Genomic DNA, 17,946 nt, shown 5'->3' with positions numbered 1-17,946 from the left:
GTAGAGATCTATGTAGAGAACTTTGATATATTGGTATGTTAGCTTAAAAGATAAAGCCAAATCTGATTTCCTGATAGTAATTTTATTTCACAACAATTTTTATCATGACATAGCATTTAATCTTTATTAATAATAAGAACCTAGATGCAAGTAACAAACTAAAGGACAACTACAGTAAAACAAAGACACAAATGAAATAAAGGGGGCTCTATGAAATCTGTTTTATTTTTTTTTTTATTTTTTTTTATTTTACATTCCATTATAATTTTTCTAGACTCTATTTTAATGGTTACATTAAAAAATATATTTATCAAAAAGCATGTCTATCTAATTGAATTAATTGAAACTTGCAGAATTTAACAGCAATTTATTAAAAGATTAAAAACAAATTACATGCTTTTAAGGCCCTATGAAATATGATTTATTATTTTTCTCAAATTCAGTTTTGTTTGTAAATCTGTTTTCCATTATTTTCTGGATTCTATTTTAATCGTTTCATTACATTTTAATAATCAAAAGCATGTCTAATGAGTTTATAAATGATAATTAGATTTCATAAAGAATTAATTTATTATAGGACATTTATTTATTTATTTATTTATTTTCCAGAAATACTGTGTTGTATATTTACTATTTCCTGGTAAATATTCCTTAAACATTGCGCATCTGTGCCAGTCACTAACACAGACACGTAGAAATATGGCTTTTATTAAAATATATTCTTAAAGTACCGGTACTAATAAAATGCGGAATCGTGCCGTTTTTAAAAGCAGGGTATCGCAATACTTTTTAAGTTCTGGTATATCGTGCAACACTATTATGGATATGATTGGTGTCAAAATAGTGCTTTGTGCTTTAATATCTATCCATCTATTTTTCTTACCATATTGTCTATGTGTGAATAGTGTATTCAGTGCTTTACAGCCTTTTTTTTAAAAATATTTTCTGGCTAAGCCAGCATCAATGCTTGTTTAAGCCATTTCATTAGTATTTTTGAACTTTATTCATATTCTGTAATATTATGATTTCTTTTCCTTCACAGTTGTTTTATATACTTTGTCCCATGGTTAATATTGTGTCTCAGAGTTCAGGTAAAAATCAGGAACATCTAAAAAAGTGACATACCTTCTGTAGGTAATTACAAACTAGTTTAACAGACTCTGAATGTCAAGAAATAACTCTGCGAAACTCAGTTGAACATTTCATAGAATGATTTAAGGTGAAATATGTCATTTTTGTGCTACTAGTGTCACTTAGTGGAATTACAACATGAAGCTCGGATCATATTACGGATTTTGGGTCATAGATCCTATGGAGTGAATTTTGTGCCAGTATTCATCAAACTAATCCAGCGTTTTGCAAATAAACACAATCTGCTTTGCAAAGAAAAAACGCGACGTTCAAACAAACGCAAAGCGATTCGCAAATACAAAACTCTATTTGAGAGAAAATGCAGTGGTATGGACAAATATATGTATTGCGTGTGACAACTGTGAGACTCAGTTGCCTTTTTATGGGGAAACTTTAATCATGTTAACAACTTTACAGCACTTATTGTGAATTTCACTGACATTGTAGAATAGTGTCGCTTTGTGAAACCATCTCAATGGTTCATTTTAGATATAGTAAGACAGAAACTCATCTGTTCCCCACTCATGTTGGTCTGCTGTATTCCCTGAAAAGTTACGTGGGTGTTTCGGGTCTCAGGAGACTAGCGTAAATTGACCGACAGTGCCATCTGCTGTTTTTGGGAAAGGAAGTTGCTCAGTTGCATTGGTGAGAAAATCTGCTTGCACGCATTTGTGAGTAAATCAAGCTAAGTTTCCTCATAAAACTGCAACTGAGTCTCACAGTTGTAACGCAAAATACACATATTTGTCCATATCTCTGCATTTTTTCACAAATCACTTTGTGTTTGTTTGAAAGTCGAGTTTTTCTTTGCAAAGCAAATTGTGTTTATTTGCAAAACGCTGGATTAGTTTGATGAATATTGGCACAAAATTCACTCCATATGATCAGGTCATTTTTTTTGGATGAGCAAAAACATCGTTCTTTATTATTTAAATGACACTTACTATTTACAGAACACGTTACTTCTTTGTTACCACAGCAAAAACTAGTAGCATATAGAGATGTGATGATTCACTTAACTCACGATGCGATACGATTTACAAGACTGATTTCACGGTACAGTTTTCCCATAATTTGAGATTTCTCACAAAATTAGATTTAAGACAAAGTGTAAATGAAAAGTTGTCCATTTATTATTTCTCAGAAAAAAATGCTGCACATTTCTTTGTGAAATTAAGATATGTAAGGGTTAATGCACTGCTAGCTGTGCATTAAACGTTTACGACAAGCTGTTGTAGTGATCTAGTATCTAGGCTATTTTATTAATAAAAGTCATGGGTTAAGGTTAGGATTAATACAAAAATGTGATTAAACTGACTTGGAACTACCTGTGCATTAAGTGAGGGATAATGTAAGTTCAGCCGTTTGTTATCGCAGAATAAAGCCAAATAAGCTTAGGGTTCGTTTAGGCCCGACGCAAAGCGGAAGGGCTGTTTTATAAGACAGAAGGGCTTTATTTTGCGATGACAATCGGCTGGATGTACATTATCCCGCTTATTACAAGGCTGTAAGTAATTATTTACTTCTGTGGCTGCTTGCCACAAAAGTAAATAATTAGATACGAAACATTGAACTGAGTCTGCGATGCCAGGATGACATAATTAAATAATTGTGCTCATAATATTGAATTGAGTTTTAATAAATTATTAGCCAACCAATGGAAAAGCTTCTACAAAGAATAATGTTCCCTGCACCGACCCCCACAGCAACACAGATCAAAGAAATATCAAAGATGGCGACGTCCATAAAACTGAAAGTCTCATCACTTTCTGACACAACAGAGTTCATCATAAACTGACAGCAGCTTTTAAATTTGAGTGGAGAGTGGAGCATTTGAGCCACGTGCAGAAGACAAAACTGGCGGGAGGAAGCAGCTCCAGTGGAGACTGGATATAAAAATATCAGGTGACACGCAGCTCATTTCTCCGTCACTGTAAGTTACCGAAACCACACATGAAAGCACGCGGCACACTGTAGATGCGTGTTTGTACGGCAGAGCGGCTCTCTCGTACTATATGACATGAACGTCCTGTTCCGTTTACACAGCGTGTGTTGGGGTTGTGAGTCCTGAAAATTTACGGGTGTGAGTTCAGTTATAGAATACGGTTTCAACACCCATAAATAACTACACTGTGTGTGAACGTAACCGTATTAAGGACTCAAATACGGTATTGACAACCATATTCTGCTGCTGTGTGAACGTGGCCTAACATACCTTGGAATGACCAATTAGAATCGAGTGTTCCACGGAGCCGTGTAATAAATGGTTTTAATGCATTCCTGCCAGCCAATCAATATTGAGTATTCAGACAGACCTTGGTATAAGTTTATGGTCTCTCTCCGGCAGTCATAATAAAACTAACTTGACAATTTAAAACCAATCCGTAATCAAATAACTTAATACAAATAAAAAAAAAACAAACAATCTCTTTAGTTTTGTTATTTTAAGATTAAGATATCACTATTTAAGGCGGTGATACATTTTGGTAGCCTGACTGGAAAAAACAATAGCCATTTTGCGAACAATTTTGCGACTCCTGTAAAGTATATTTTCTAACAACTTTTGCATACTTCTACTGAAATCCAAACACAATGTCCCCCATCTTGTAGAAGCAGCACCCATGTTTACCTTTGTTTTATATTATTTGCGGATAGTTCCAGTCCTTGATTCTGAATGGTTGAGCTACACTCGAAGCTACTGCAAATTACTCTACAAACATACACCTTTGTTTACATCTGTGTGGCAACCACAGACAGTTCAACCACAACAGTTTCTGAGGAACTACACTGTTTAGTGGAAGAATACTGTTTTTATTAATATCATTACACTTTTTTTTGCTCTCTTTTATTTACTAAAACCTTACGTAAATGGAATAACCGTTTTATAAAAGCAATAAGCTCTGTGAAGCCGTGGTTTACAGTGAATTTATAACAGCTAAATCGACACCCCTTAGCTGTGAATATCAACTGTATCAACGGTTTCACAGGGCTTATTGCTTTATCAACCCCTTGTCAGTTTCTGCTTATTTCAGGGCGTCTTCAAATTTTGAACCCCATGCAGTTCAGCCTGCTACAGTAGCCACGTCCCAATGTTCTGACCAGTGTTCTGCTGGGAAACCATGGATGGCATTTATGTGGATGTTACTTTGACACATACTTAAAGATTGTTGAAGGCCACGTACACCCATTCACGGCAATGGTGATCTCATCAGTGGCCTCTTTCAGCAAGATATTGCACTGGCATACTGCAAAAATGGTTCAGGAATGGTTTGACAAAGAGTTCAATTGACCTGTTAACTTGGCTTCCAAATTTCTCAGAACTCAATTGGATCTGTCTATGGGATGTGTTGGCTTAAATGCATTAGAGTTGGTTTGGTAACACGATATACAGTAGTAATCAAAGTTATTCAAATCAGTTTTATTGTCAATATTGACCTTTTTTTTGACTCTGTTAACTTTCAGCTGTTTGCAATGAACAAATGAAACTAATCCTTCAAGTGGTTTTCCAACTTCAACTGGAAATGCAACTTCGGTCTCAAAATTATTCAGGCCGAAGTTGCATTTCCAGTTGAATTTTGTAGAATCCCTCACAGCTAGGGCTGTGATGGTAAAACAATTCTGATCGATTCTGAGCTTAGTTTTTAACAGCAGATGGCACTCTAATAACGCAATAAGCCCCAAGAAGCCGTGGTTTACAGTGAATTTATAACAGCTAAGGGGCGTTGTTAGCACAACGCGAAGTGGCTTATTACTTTTATAATACGTTTTTTTCATATACATAGTGTTGGGGGTAATGCATTACAAGTAACGCAAGTTATGTAATAATATTACTTTTCTCAAGTAACTAGTAAAGTAATGCAGTAAAGTACTTTTTACTTTCTATAAAAATATCTGAGTTACTTTAACGGCAGTTACTTTTTTCCCCATTTATTGATTGACAAGTCTCCTGTCGGGATATTGGGAGTAAACATGATGTTACTGTATTCTAGACTAAATGTGAACATGCATTAATTCATCTCACTCACAAAAAACAGATTCAGTATTCCTCAAAATGAATAAAAACAGTGAAATGCAAACTCAGAATATGTCACAACCCTGCAATAATTAAATATGTTAAAATAAAACAAATATCCTTTAATCCCATTTTATTAACCAGTGTCTTTGCTGCTGACCTTCGATGATGCAATTCAACCATACTAATAAGCAAAAATTGCTTTAGGTAAACTAACATTTGTGCTTCATTTTTTATAGCTGAAGAGTGATCTCCTGCATAAATGTACTTTTCTTTCAGCCTGAGGTGAATTCATTTCACTTTTGGGGTTAAAGGGCTTTTACATTAGAATTGTTTTATATTAAAAACAAAGAAGCAAGCTCTGCCCTGATTTAAAAACGTAAAAGTAACGTAACGTATTACTTTCCATAAAAAAGTAACTAAGTAACGTAATTAGTTACTTTTTCAGGGAGTAACGCAAAATTGTAATGCATTACTTTTAAAAGTAACTTTCCCCAACACTGTACATAGTAAGGTTTCACAAGTGCGAGCTGATACTGTTGTACCCTGTGTCTGCTGATCAGCTTGAATTTGTTTGGAAGTTAATCAGGGATTTTTTTTATCCACCATTCGAACAATCCTTTGTTGTAATTTTTCCATCCATGTCCAGGGAGGTTAGCTACAGTGCCATGGGCTGTAAACTTCTTGATGATATTGTGCACAGTGGACATAGGAACATTAAGGTCTCTGGAGATAGACTTGAGATTTTCCATGTTGTTCCACTTTTTTTTCTCTCAAATCCACAGACAACTCTTTATACTTCTTTCTTTTCTCCATGCTCAGTGTGACACACAACACAAAGGTTGAGTCAGCTTTTCTCCATTTTAACTGGTTGCATGTGTGATTACTATATTGCCCACACCTGTTACTTGCCTCAGGTGTGTCTAAATACAAATTACAGGAGCATCGCATGCTTGAAAAGGAATTATTTCTTACGATTTTGACAAGGCGCCAATAATTTTGTCCAGTCCATTTTTAAGTTCTGTGTGAAATTTTATCAAGCTTGACTTTTCTTCTTAGTTTTTTTGTGTTGTTGCAGTGCAAACAAAAACAATAAGAAGGTGAATACCAAAACGTTTGCAACTGGAACAATTTTCTGAGAGAATTGCAGTGGTGCCAATATTTTTGGCCATGACTGTACATGAATACTGACCCCAAAGCACAAGAAAACTTGTCTCCAGTGTGCTTAAAATCATATAAATAAGCCACAGTTTTGGTTTTCTGTTCTGTGTGATTAAAATCAATCGTCCCAATGAGTCAGCGGTATGTCTGGAGGAAGAAGAATGAAGCATACGCTGAAAAAAACACTTTGCCTGCAGTTAAGCATGGTGATGCTCTGGGGCAGCTTTGCATTCTCTGGCACTGGAAACCTACAGCGTGTAGCCAGCAAGATGGTTTCATTGAAGAATCAGGAAATCCTAGGAGAAAACGTCATGCCATCTGTGAGGAGGCAGAAGACTGGACAATACTGGATTTTCCAACAGGACAATGATCCCAAGCATACCTTAGATTCCACCAAGGCCTGGTTCCAGAAGAAGTCCTAGAAGATTCTGCAGTGGCCTTGACAGTCACCTGACTTGAACCCTATAGAAAATCCCTGGTGGGATTGGAAGAAGGCGGTTGCTAGATGCAAACCCAAGTTGAATAATTTGATTGCAGCTGTTTTTATATATAGCATTACGGCTGCAAGTTTTGCATGGCTAAACATAGCTTTGTTTGGATGTAAGTGATGATTGTGGCCCTAAAAACCACCAACAGTGTTTCCAATGAAGTGAATTAGATGTGTGTGCGAAAGAGATACTGTAATCCTCTTTCTCTATTGAGCGCTACAGTAAAGGAGGTTGCTGGTGTGCTGCATTTGTGTGTGCGTGTGTATGTGTGTGTTCCCAAACCAAGAGAAGAGAGCTTTTGTACAGGCTGAGAAAAAAGTTGACATTTGAGAATTAGAAGAGGGGGAGTCTGGCAGAAAAAGGGAGCCATTGTGCCCCTGGCATTGGTGCCCTCTGAGAAAACACACACATACACACACGCTTACTTACACATTGTGAAACAGGAAGTGTGAATATCAGGTGATGGTCAACATTATAGTTTTTTATGTTCTATAAACAAGCACTAAAGTTAAGAGGGGTCTTGCCCTTTTTAAATGTCTCTCAAAAAAAGAAAATGTTGTCATTCCCCTTCATATTGTGGAAAACCTGTATGATGTGTTTTTGTGATGCATGAAAGGAAAATCTTATTTGCATTACCATTCAGTTTAAAAAAAATGGTATGGCAAACCGCCACGCCAGGTTTTACATAATTGACTGCAAACACCATTGTTTCTTACATATCTAATGGGCCTTTCTCACATTTCCGGGTTTCTCATAGCAGAAGTTGTCATAGTTGGGTGAAATCTGAGAGCAGTGAATGAGAGAGTACCACAAATATATTTTTTGCATTCCCATTTGCTCAAATAACAAAAAAAAAAACTGCACGATAGTATTTTCATGACTTTCAAAGGAAAAAATGTAGAAAGACTGATATCGGCAGTCAGAACGGAGAATGATGTTAAATTTACAATCCCTCCCATAGACGCGGCATTAGAAACACCCTCGCCTTAGCATTAACTAGTTTTTTGTAACTTGATGAAAAGGTGATATAATACAAAGTATAGTGTTATAAATAAACATAAATTTAAAAAAAATCAAAATATGAAAAAATTTCAAGGATATATGATGATGATGACCATTAAAATGCATCATCAGTTTTGTGAAAAGGGTCCATGCTTTGATTTCTTTTAGTTTTTTATGACTCAGAATTTATATGGAAGCCTGTTTCCATATATTCACACATTCTGAATTTTGTTTATTTCACAGAATTCTGAGAAAAAAGCCTGAATTATGAGTTTATATATCGCAATTCTGACTTTAAAACTCGCAATTGTGAGCTTATATCATGCAATTCTGACTTCCGAGTTTAATTCACACAATTCTGAGAAAAAAAAGTCTGAATTGAGTTTGTATCTCACAATTCTGACTTTTTCTCACAATTGTCAAGATATAAACTCAATTCTGAGAAAAAAGTCACAATTGTGAGCTTATATCACGCAGTTGTGAGTTTTGTCACACAATTCTGACTTTTCTCAGAATTGCACGTTTATTTCACAGAATTCAAAAAAGGCTAAATTTTGAGTTTATATAATGCCATTCTGACTTCATAACTTGCAATTGAGTTTGTATCGCGCAAACTTTGAGTTAATTCTCAGAATTGAGTTTATATCTTACAATTCGGAGAAATAAGTCAGAATTGCGAGAGAAACTCACAATTCTACACAATATTAACTTGCAATTCTGAGAAAAAAAAGTCAATTGTGAGTTTATATCTTGCAATTCTGACTTTTTAACTTGCAATTGTGAGTTTATAGCATGCAAACATTGACTTGATTTCTCAGAATTGCGTGTTTATGTCTCACAGTTCTGAGAAAAAAGTCAGAAATGCAAAGTGTAAACTCGCAATTGCGAGGAAAAAAGTCAAAATTGCAAGATATAAACTCATAATTCTGACTTTTTTCTCAGAATTACGAGTTTACATCTTACAAGTTAGAAAGTCAGAATTGCAAGATATAAACTCACAATTGACTTGTTTATATGCCCGACAGAATTCTGAGAAAAAAGTCATAGTTATGAGTTTATATCCAGTGTTGGGAAAGTTACTTTGGAAATGTAATAGGTTACAGATTTAAAATGTAATAAGTAGTGTAACTTTTCAATTACTTTATTAAAGTAATGTAACTTATTACTTTTTGATGACTTTTCTAAATGTCTAATATTTTCAACTGTTAATCATTTAGAAACATTTAAACCAGGCAGAGTTAATCGTACAGTAGCACTCAACACTGATTACTGTCAGACTTTCAAAATCCTTTATCACTTGAATTAAGATTATAATAAGTAAGGGATAATATACATCTTTATTTTGCGATAACAACTGGCTGAATGTACATTATCCCACTTATTACACAGCTGCTTGATAGATTATTTAGATGTTTCTAACACTGATCTGAGTTGAAATATTTGAACACAAAGCTTCCATGAAGAAATCAGTTGCTAGCAAACGGCAAGTTCAAACTAGACATTTTAGGGATACAGTGCAGTCATACCAGTTTTCTTGCACAACATTTCACCACATAAATAATAAAGTAGTAGTACTAGTTTGTTAGTTATCTTATAATCCATTACAGTGTACAAAAAACAAAACAAAAAAAAAGGCAGCAGCTGTGTTTGTATGAAACGATAGAGCAAGTCCACGATACCAGGGTGACAGAATTAAGAAATTGTCCACATAATATTGAATTAAGCTTTAATATTTTATTAGCTAACCAAACGCAAAGCTTCTGCCAAGAAAAATTATGACTTAAGTGGCCCCCAATGAGCTTGAGCTGTGTAATAATTAAATTTAAAGCTCAGCTACCACAAATTTGGACTTTTTATTTTTTTACTTTTTTGGGGGGACTTTTTATTGTTTTATTGTTTTATTGTGCTAGGACAGTAGAGAGATGACAGAAAAGAGAGGAGCGGGATCGGCAAAGGACCTCGAGGCGGGAATCGAACTCGGGTCACCCTGAGTGTAACATCATAACAAGAAATAGTTTAATAGCTATGATACTGGGTTTGAAATCAAATGTTTCATAGTTATGACAGAAAACACTAGCATCTAACAATGCCTTGGAAAAAACAATCCAAAAAAAAAAAGTTTATGCATAAACCCAAATAGGAAATAAAACAGTTATCGAATAAGCATGTGTCCTATTCTGTGTCCTAAACTCCTGAAACATTGGTGTCTCATTTTAGAGCAGTCAATGCAATTTATGAAAGAAGTAACTGTAATTTTTAATTTTTCAAAAGTAACTGTAACAAGACAGTCAGAATTGCAAGATAAACTCAATTCTACACAGTTCTACACAATATTAACTTGCAATTCTGAGAAAAAAAAGTCAATTTTGAGTTTATATCTTGCAAAATTTACTTAATTTCTCAGAGTTGTGAGTTTATATCTCACAGTTCTGAGAAAAAAGTCAGATATGCAAGATGTAAACTCGCAATTGCGAGGAAAAAGTCAAAACTGCAAGATTTAAACTGACTTTTTTCTCAGAATTATGAGTTTACCTCTCACAAGTTAGAAAGTTAGAACTGCAAGATATAAACTCACAACTGACTTGTTTATATCTCTCACTTCTGACTTTATAAATCGCAGTTGTGAGTTTATGTCATGCAATTCTGACTTCATTTTTTTGAGAAAAAAGTCAGAATTATGTTTATATCCCGCAATTCTGACTTGATAACTCACAACTGTAATTCTTTTATCACGCATGTTTTGACTTAATTTCTCAGAATTGTAAGATATAAACTCACAATTCTGAGAAATTAAGTCAACATTTGGGCGATACAAGTGAAAAAGTCAGATTTGCGAGATGTAAAATCATAATTCTGACTTTTTTTTCCTCAGAATTCTGAGTTTACATCGCAAAAGTTATAAAGTCAGAATTGCGAGATATAAACTTGGAAAAAAAGTCACAATTGTGAGTTTGCAGAGAAAGTTGCAGTTACTGAATTTTTTTTTCTTTATTCTATAGATTTGAGCTCAAACTTAGTATGAATGTATATAAATACATATTATTCATAGGAAATTTAATTTTACCCCATTTCTAAATGATTCGTAAACGGCTCGTGTGAAGCGGTTCGAAGAATCAGTTTCTCTAAACCCCTCCTTTCCGTGAGCCCTCACTGCTGTGATTGGTCAGATGGCGCAGTCCTTTATGATTGGTTTACCACGTACAACGTGTTGGAGAACGAAACACCCATTGCCATAACTGAATGACAGCCCTGGAGACTTGTCAATACATAGAAAAGATGGCATCGATTTTACCATAACAATTCGAGCCAGTGTAGCGTTTGGGCCAATCAGACACACAATGGTTCATTTGATTCGCTAAATCAATGATTCATTAAATTAACAAATAATCACAGACCCCCTCGCCCAATCCACAACACTGTCTGCCGGGACGTCTCCAATGCCCCCCCAGGCCCCTGGTTACCATGGACACCAGAATACCTCGGCCAGATCAGATAAACTTTACAACCTGCAAGTATGTAGAGAGAATCTCCCACACTACATTTCTCTATAGGAAAGACACAACGCCTATAGAAATGGACTCTTTCCTACTCATTCACAGACAAACCTTTCTTTGACCTTCCTATCACACATAGCCCAGGTCATTGTGTACAGTATTACTGCATTGTATTCTAATTTTGTCTGTTGTATTTGTATTTGTCTTTCTACTGTTTTATGCATGTGTTATGATAAATGACTAGTAGTGTAACCCACCTATGTCATGCTTGGACTCTTTGAGTTCGTATTTTAATGATCTAAAAGATGGTGTAAATTAGATGTTGATACCTTTGCAACATGTTAGTGTTTTAAGAAACCTTAGTAGTTTTTGCATCAACACCCAATCGAATTACATATGCAAAATACCATGCTCACAGACAAAGAGTCGTAAACTTTCCCTTCAAAGGCGAAAGTTACCATTGGTTCGCGGACCTCCTGGAGGCACAGCCTCCAGAGAGCTTAAAGGCAAACGGTTGACCGCCTCCCTTGTTCTTCCTAGTTCTTCCTCCTCTTCACTTTCTCCTTCGTCTGCAACATCTTCCGATTGCTGCCCGTGTGGAGGAACCCACGGGGAGCCGGAGCCGGCACAGGGTGTGCCCGGCGGGCCCGACAGGCCCCAACATACAGAGCTGTGGCTCTCGACCACAAAGAGCCAGACAGTTCCACTCAACCCTGGAATTCATCTTCATGACTCGCCTCAGCCAGTCAGTGGTTCTTGGAGAACCTAAGAAGATGAGCTAGAACTCTTCAGGACTTTCCTAAGCACGCGCCAGGCCTTGCGGCCTTGTCTTTCCATTCCCCAAAGATCACAGGACTTCAGCTGAGTCCCTCTCAGCTCTTGGTTCTTCTTCACTTTCACATGGGAAGAAACTCCCAGTCACCAACGAGTCAGGACATCTTTGGAATTCATCACTCTTCAGACCCGGAAGAACGTGATTGCAATTCCAAAAACCCACCACTGCTCCAAACCATCTTTCACCAGAGACTGCATTTGGACACTTGTTCGACGACCAAGGCAATGCAAGTATCGTACACTTAACTAAACATACAGAGGTTTAGTATAAGCTGTAGATAACACTGATGGTTTCACAGCAGGTGGTTAACTGACTCTTTCATAGCTTCATTTCCTTGTTTCTCTCTCTAACTGCTTCTCACTGACCATTCCCCCATGTATGAGTGACTTCATGTTTGTTTGTTTAGATTAGTTATGTGTTAGTCCTTCATTAATAAACTATTGTGCACAAATTACATGAGTTTTGATTCTGATTCTGCCTTGCAAATTAATGTCCCTTTACGATTCCGATTCGAGCTACATGCTCTAATGCAATGGTACTTTAAGAAAATTATTTTCTGTGGCCAAGAAAATATCATTTCTTAGAGTTGATTTTACAATTTTACTGAATGTTCGCTGGGCGAACAGATTAGTTGATGGAAAATTAATTCTGCTACAGTTGCTACTGGCAGCTGATATAAATAATTGTAATTGATCATAATTAATTGTAATTATTTATATACAATTCCCTTTGAGCTAAAATAGCGACACCAGAGTCTGAAGACGAAACGGCTGAAGTGTCTGATCGACAAGTTAGCACGGTCTACCGTGGAAAGTGCTCGCAATTTGCTTATGTAAGCGAACCGGGCACACCTCTATGTTGTAAACTTCAACATTGTATAATGCATTAAGGCGGCTTGAGCACCAAACGCGGAACGCTGGGTTTAGTGCAGCCTAGCACAGCGGCAAAAGCTCATTTGAACAACTCATTTGAACTTTGTCCGCTGCGCGTGCGCTTTGGTCAAGGCAGAAACAAGCCGTCCTCGCACGGCGGAAGCAATTGAAACGAATGGGTTTCATAGCACAGCGCTTTCCGCATTCGATGTGAATGCCGCGTCGTGCACCATCCTTTATCATTACTCCAACTAATGAGACAGACAGACAGTCAAGCTGCATCAATCACAAATTGTCAGACTACAGTGGGTCCACATCTGAACAACAGAACTACACAAGCGTGATTTAGCCGGTTAGCAAGACATGTGCAGGGTTGTTACACAACATAACATACACAACTACGTATTTTGAACGAATCTTTGTAGATTCATCATCTTTTGGAAGTGAATATAAAAAAATTTTACTCACAGCGTAGGATACAACGTCTTCTGTATAATGTACGTGTAAATTTCCATGTGACGTAAATCACATGGAAATTTTACTGTTTGTGGGCGGGCAAGTTGTCCGCTACGTAGAACGTGGGCGGACATTATGCAAATGTGTTACTTTGTGACGTATGGCCGTAACAGAAAAAGATTCGAATTCCTGGCGATGTGAGGCGACTCTTTTTTTTTGATAGAAAATAACTTTATTTATCGTGCACTGTCGGCTTCACAACTTTGCAGGTTTATGTTCACATACAGCTACATGACACACTACATGAAAGATCATATTTGAAAATGTAATAGGAGCACTTTAATAACAGCACACGGGTTTAATGCAATGAGTTAAGCAGCTACTAACTTCTGAACATACTGGAGTCTTTTCAAGAAACCTTAATACGGCTCAAAGGTGGAACAAGTGAGAACAAGCATGTAATCTGCCCCATTACTTCATCTGCTAAAAAAGGCTTTGCAACAACCGCTTTGGAATGTGTTTTATGTATGTCCTGAGTCACACCTTAACGAGCATTGTGTTTCCCCACCTGTATTTCATGAGTAATAACCAAAATCAAAGGCCTTCAGTCAGAAGTTAAGCAGGGAGTCTGAATATATGACAAAATCTCATGACAAAGCTCAGACAAGCACGCCCATACTCGTAGATTGTCCTGTGAATGTAAACTTATGATGTTTTGGACTGATGTTTGGATGTTTTAGCAGGATGGTTCATGCCTGACATGCTCTCAGGGCCTTGAATACAAAACACACACAAAACCACATTGTAGTCACTGTTTTGTGGTTTCAAGAGATGAGCAGACTTGTTTTAATACTTTGGGTAGGGCAAAGTCTAGAAAGCTGTATCATTTTGTTTTAGAAGTCACACTGGTTAAATTAATACACACAGGATGCCTGCTGTCAAGTGAAATAAAAAAAATCAAACTAAAATTTCAGCATTTTTCTCCATATAATGGACTGAAATGGTCCCCCGATTTTGAACTTCCAAAATGCAGTTTAAATGTGGCTTCAAACAATCCCAAATGCGGTTGTAAATGATCCCAGCCGAGGGAGAAGGGTCCTATCTAGCAAAACGATAGGTTGTTTTCATTAAAAAAATACAATGTAAATACTTTTTAATCTCAAACGCTCGTCTTGTCTTTCTCTCCTTGAACTCTGTGTATTCTGACTCAAGACAGTAAGGGTATGTTGAAAAACTCATCAACTTCAAAAATCATTTCAAAATCATCCTACATTGCTGCAGAAGTACCAACCCAGTCTTTGCAAAGTGAACATGCAAAGAAGATCAAACACCCTTAACAAAAAAGGTAAAACAGCGATATGGGACGATTCTGAAGTTGAGGGAGAACATGAGATGGGAGTTTTTCAACATACCATAACTGTCATGAACCAAAACAAAAACAGTACAGGCAGAGTAAAACAAGACGAGCGTTTGACATTAAAAAGTATATAAATTGTATTATTGTTATTAAAATAACCAATCATTTCGCTAGATAACACCCTTCTTCCTTGGCTGGGATCGTTTGAAACCACATTTAAACTGCATTTTGGAAGTTCATTATACATTATATGGAGAAAAATCCTGAAATGTTTTCCTCAAAAAACATAATTTCTTTACGACTGAAGAAAGAAAGACATGAACATTTTGGATGACAAGTGGGTGTGTAAATTATTTGTAAATTGTTGCTATGGAAGTGGACTTCTCCTTTAATAATTTATGACAAAGATTATTCATCATATGGTCAAATACTGACCTTCGTACCATATAAAACCATGCTTATACATGATGTTTGTGGATAGAAATTGTAGTTTAACAATAGATTGTGTTTGTCCTGTCCAATATTAACACTGGGAGACGAGAAAACAGGTGATAAGCGTAAAAATGAGCTCAAGGGTCAGGTGAATTATTCACTCGGTCTCCTTTCAGAGGATCTTATTATCTAGATCTACGTCTAGAGTTATCTTATTATCATTGATACACTATTATAGTTTTTGTTAATAGTTTGAATTATTTTTTTCTATTTTTATTTTCATTGTAGTCAGTTTTCTCCTCTATTTTAAACGTGCCTGTAAATTTGATTAATTTATAGCTTTAGTTTTAGCTACTAACACTTGAAGTTAAACTAAACAAAACTGAGAAACGTTGCCTCTGCAATGAGCTGAAATAAAATGTTTTGGGTTTTTTATTTTGAAAAAAGTAATGAAAAAGTTTTTTTTATGGTTGTAGTTAAATTTCTAGTCAGATATCTGTTTAGTCTTTGTGTTTTTTTCCTCCCTTTTTCATTTCCTCCTTTTTTTTTTTTTTAATGTAACATGCTGCAGCAGTAAAACCACTTCCTTGATTCTTCTTGTCTTCACCCTGCTCCATTTGTCTCAAGGTTTTTGTTAGGGGTGGAAACATTTGGCTGTTATTTTTTTACAACATTACAGAGTGTGTGAAAGGCATTAACAACATTGCAATTTTGTTTTCATTTACTTACCCTCATGTCAGTTCAAACACTAGTTCAAGCACAATGGTTTTCATCTGTTGACGAAAGAAGATATTTTGAAGAATGCATTTTTAGTTTGAATACTAGGAAGTCAGTGGCTACCAGCAGCTGTTTGTTTACCAGCATTCTTCAGAATATCTTCCTCCTGTGTTGAACAGAAGAAAGAAACAGGTTTGGAACATCTTGAGGGCGAGTAAATGATGACAGAATTTTCATTTTTGCATAAGCCATCCCTTTAAAGAAGTCATGAACTGCTTTTTTTGTTATTTTGTATTGTTCTCTGAGGTCCACTTATAATGTCATCAAGATTTTTACATCAAAAAACATCATAATTTAGAGGTATTAGGCTATTTTCTGTCCTGTTTTGACCCCCCTCATCAGAACGCTCTGTTTTGAATAGACGTGGTGGATTGTAGACTCGGAAGTAAACACCCACTGCTATGAATGGCTAATAGTTGTGTATGTTTGACAGCCTACATCCTTCATAGACGGAGGCATAAATACTCAGTACATATCAAACAATCTGTAATAACAGACAAAGCAATAGTGAGCATGTAGTTACTCACATTTGCGTGTTGCGACATTATTGTCAGATCCAATACAGTCAGCACGGCATCTTCTTTTAGTTTCAGTCTTTCTGAAAATCATGTGTCGAATTGTGCCTTGTTTGTAAATGAATCTGTGGTAAAATAAAGTGAACAGGGAACCAAGTTCTACTGACGCGGTCTGGAAAACGTTCCACTCTTTCCTAATGTTATGATCAGAAGGCAGGCAATGCAAAGACTGCAAAGACTTTATTTCCACAACTTGGCACCATACAGTGTCTTGTTGTCTGTAGAGCCATGTTTATCGTTTGGTTTCTGCGTTTGCCCTTCTTATTACTTACATTACTTCTATTGCATGAATCGGTGGGCGGGGCTAAACAGGCAGTGATGTAGAAGCAGGCGTTGATCTTCTTCTGCGGAGATGGTGCTTATCCACACCATTACATCATAGAGTGGCACATTCCACAACCTGTCGTTTTGGCAGACTGCCTTCAATATAAGCTGTTTTTAGACTAACAAGAAAGTTTAGAATTCTGAAACTTACAGGATGTTTTTATAGTACAGTTTATGACCCCTTTTAGTAAAAATTACATGTTCATTGACACCGTTAACATGTCATAGATATGAGAGCGCTTGCACTGAGAGCACTCTGGATCGAGGTGTTGCTTACCGTGTGTTTTATTGTGACTCTTAGTTCAGGTCAGATCTTTGCTCCAGGTTGTTGGAGACAGGATTGAGAATTATCAGTGTGGTAATGCCATAAAATGCGAAGTATGAGATAAACCAGGGTTTTTTTTTTTTTGTTTCCAACTAACCTTGCACGTTTTAACTGCACAGTTATTTATTAATGATTTATACAAAATGCATGTAATTTTTTTTATGTGGTACTGACCTGAATAAGATATTTCACATAAAAGATATTTACATATAGGACAACTGAGGGACTCGTATGCAACTATCACAGAGGGTTCAAATGCTCACAATGCATTAAGAGCCAGGGTGAAAACTTTTGAAAAGAATGAAGATGCATACATTTTTCTTATTAAGGCTAAATATCATATTTTTTTCCATTTAGTACTGCCCTTCAGAATCTACAGAAGATACTTGTTTCCGAAGAACAGTGGGCAGTTTAAGTGTTTAGGACAAACAAGGGACAACTATCACAAAACAAAAAAACACAGCTGTGGATCATTCAGGTAACAACACAGTATTAAGAATCAAGGGGATGTGATCTTTTAAATGCATTTTTATAAATTCAACTATCATGTTCTCTTGTGGGCTATATGTAAATGTCTTTTATGAGAAATACCTTACTCAGGTCTGTACAATAAAAATTGTAACTCCATAAACTTCTATATGGATAAGTGTCTTGTCTGCTATAAAATTGTTATGCTGGACTTGCTTTGCAAATTTTCCCTGACCC

The 17,946-nt window shown here is 36.2% G+C and overlaps 1 protein-coding gene across 2 annotated transcripts in view; it reads left to right on the top strand.

The window, feature by feature from the left end:
- mgat3a (beta-1,4-mannosyl-glycoprotein 4-beta-N-acetylglucosaminyltransferase a) overlaps positions 1 to 17,946 on the top strand; it is a 36,186-nt gene that overhangs the window by 6,614 nt on the left and 11,626 nt on the right. The window contains exon 2 of one of the 2 annotated variants that reach the window (XM_051104462.1): positions 17,599 to 17,719. The exons of the other annotated variant lie outside the window; for it this stretch is intronic. The gene's annotated coding sequence lies outside the window, so the exon portion shown is untranslated. The remainder of the gene's footprint in view (positions 1 to 17,598; positions 17,720 to 17,946) is intronic. 2 annotated transcript variants of the gene reach the window in all.

Source organism: Labeo rohita, chromosome 3 (genome assembly GCF_022985175.1).
Source record: "Labeo rohita strain BAU-BD-2019 chromosome 3, IGBB_LRoh.1.0, whole genome shotgun sequence".
In the NCBI taxonomy this organism is placed as follows: domain Eukaryota; kingdom Metazoa; phylum Chordata; class Actinopteri; order Cypriniformes; family Cyprinidae; genus Labeo; species Labeo rohita.
The sequence above is the reverse complement of the archived record's forward strand: the minus strand, read 5'-3'. Positions and strand labels throughout refer to the sequence as shown.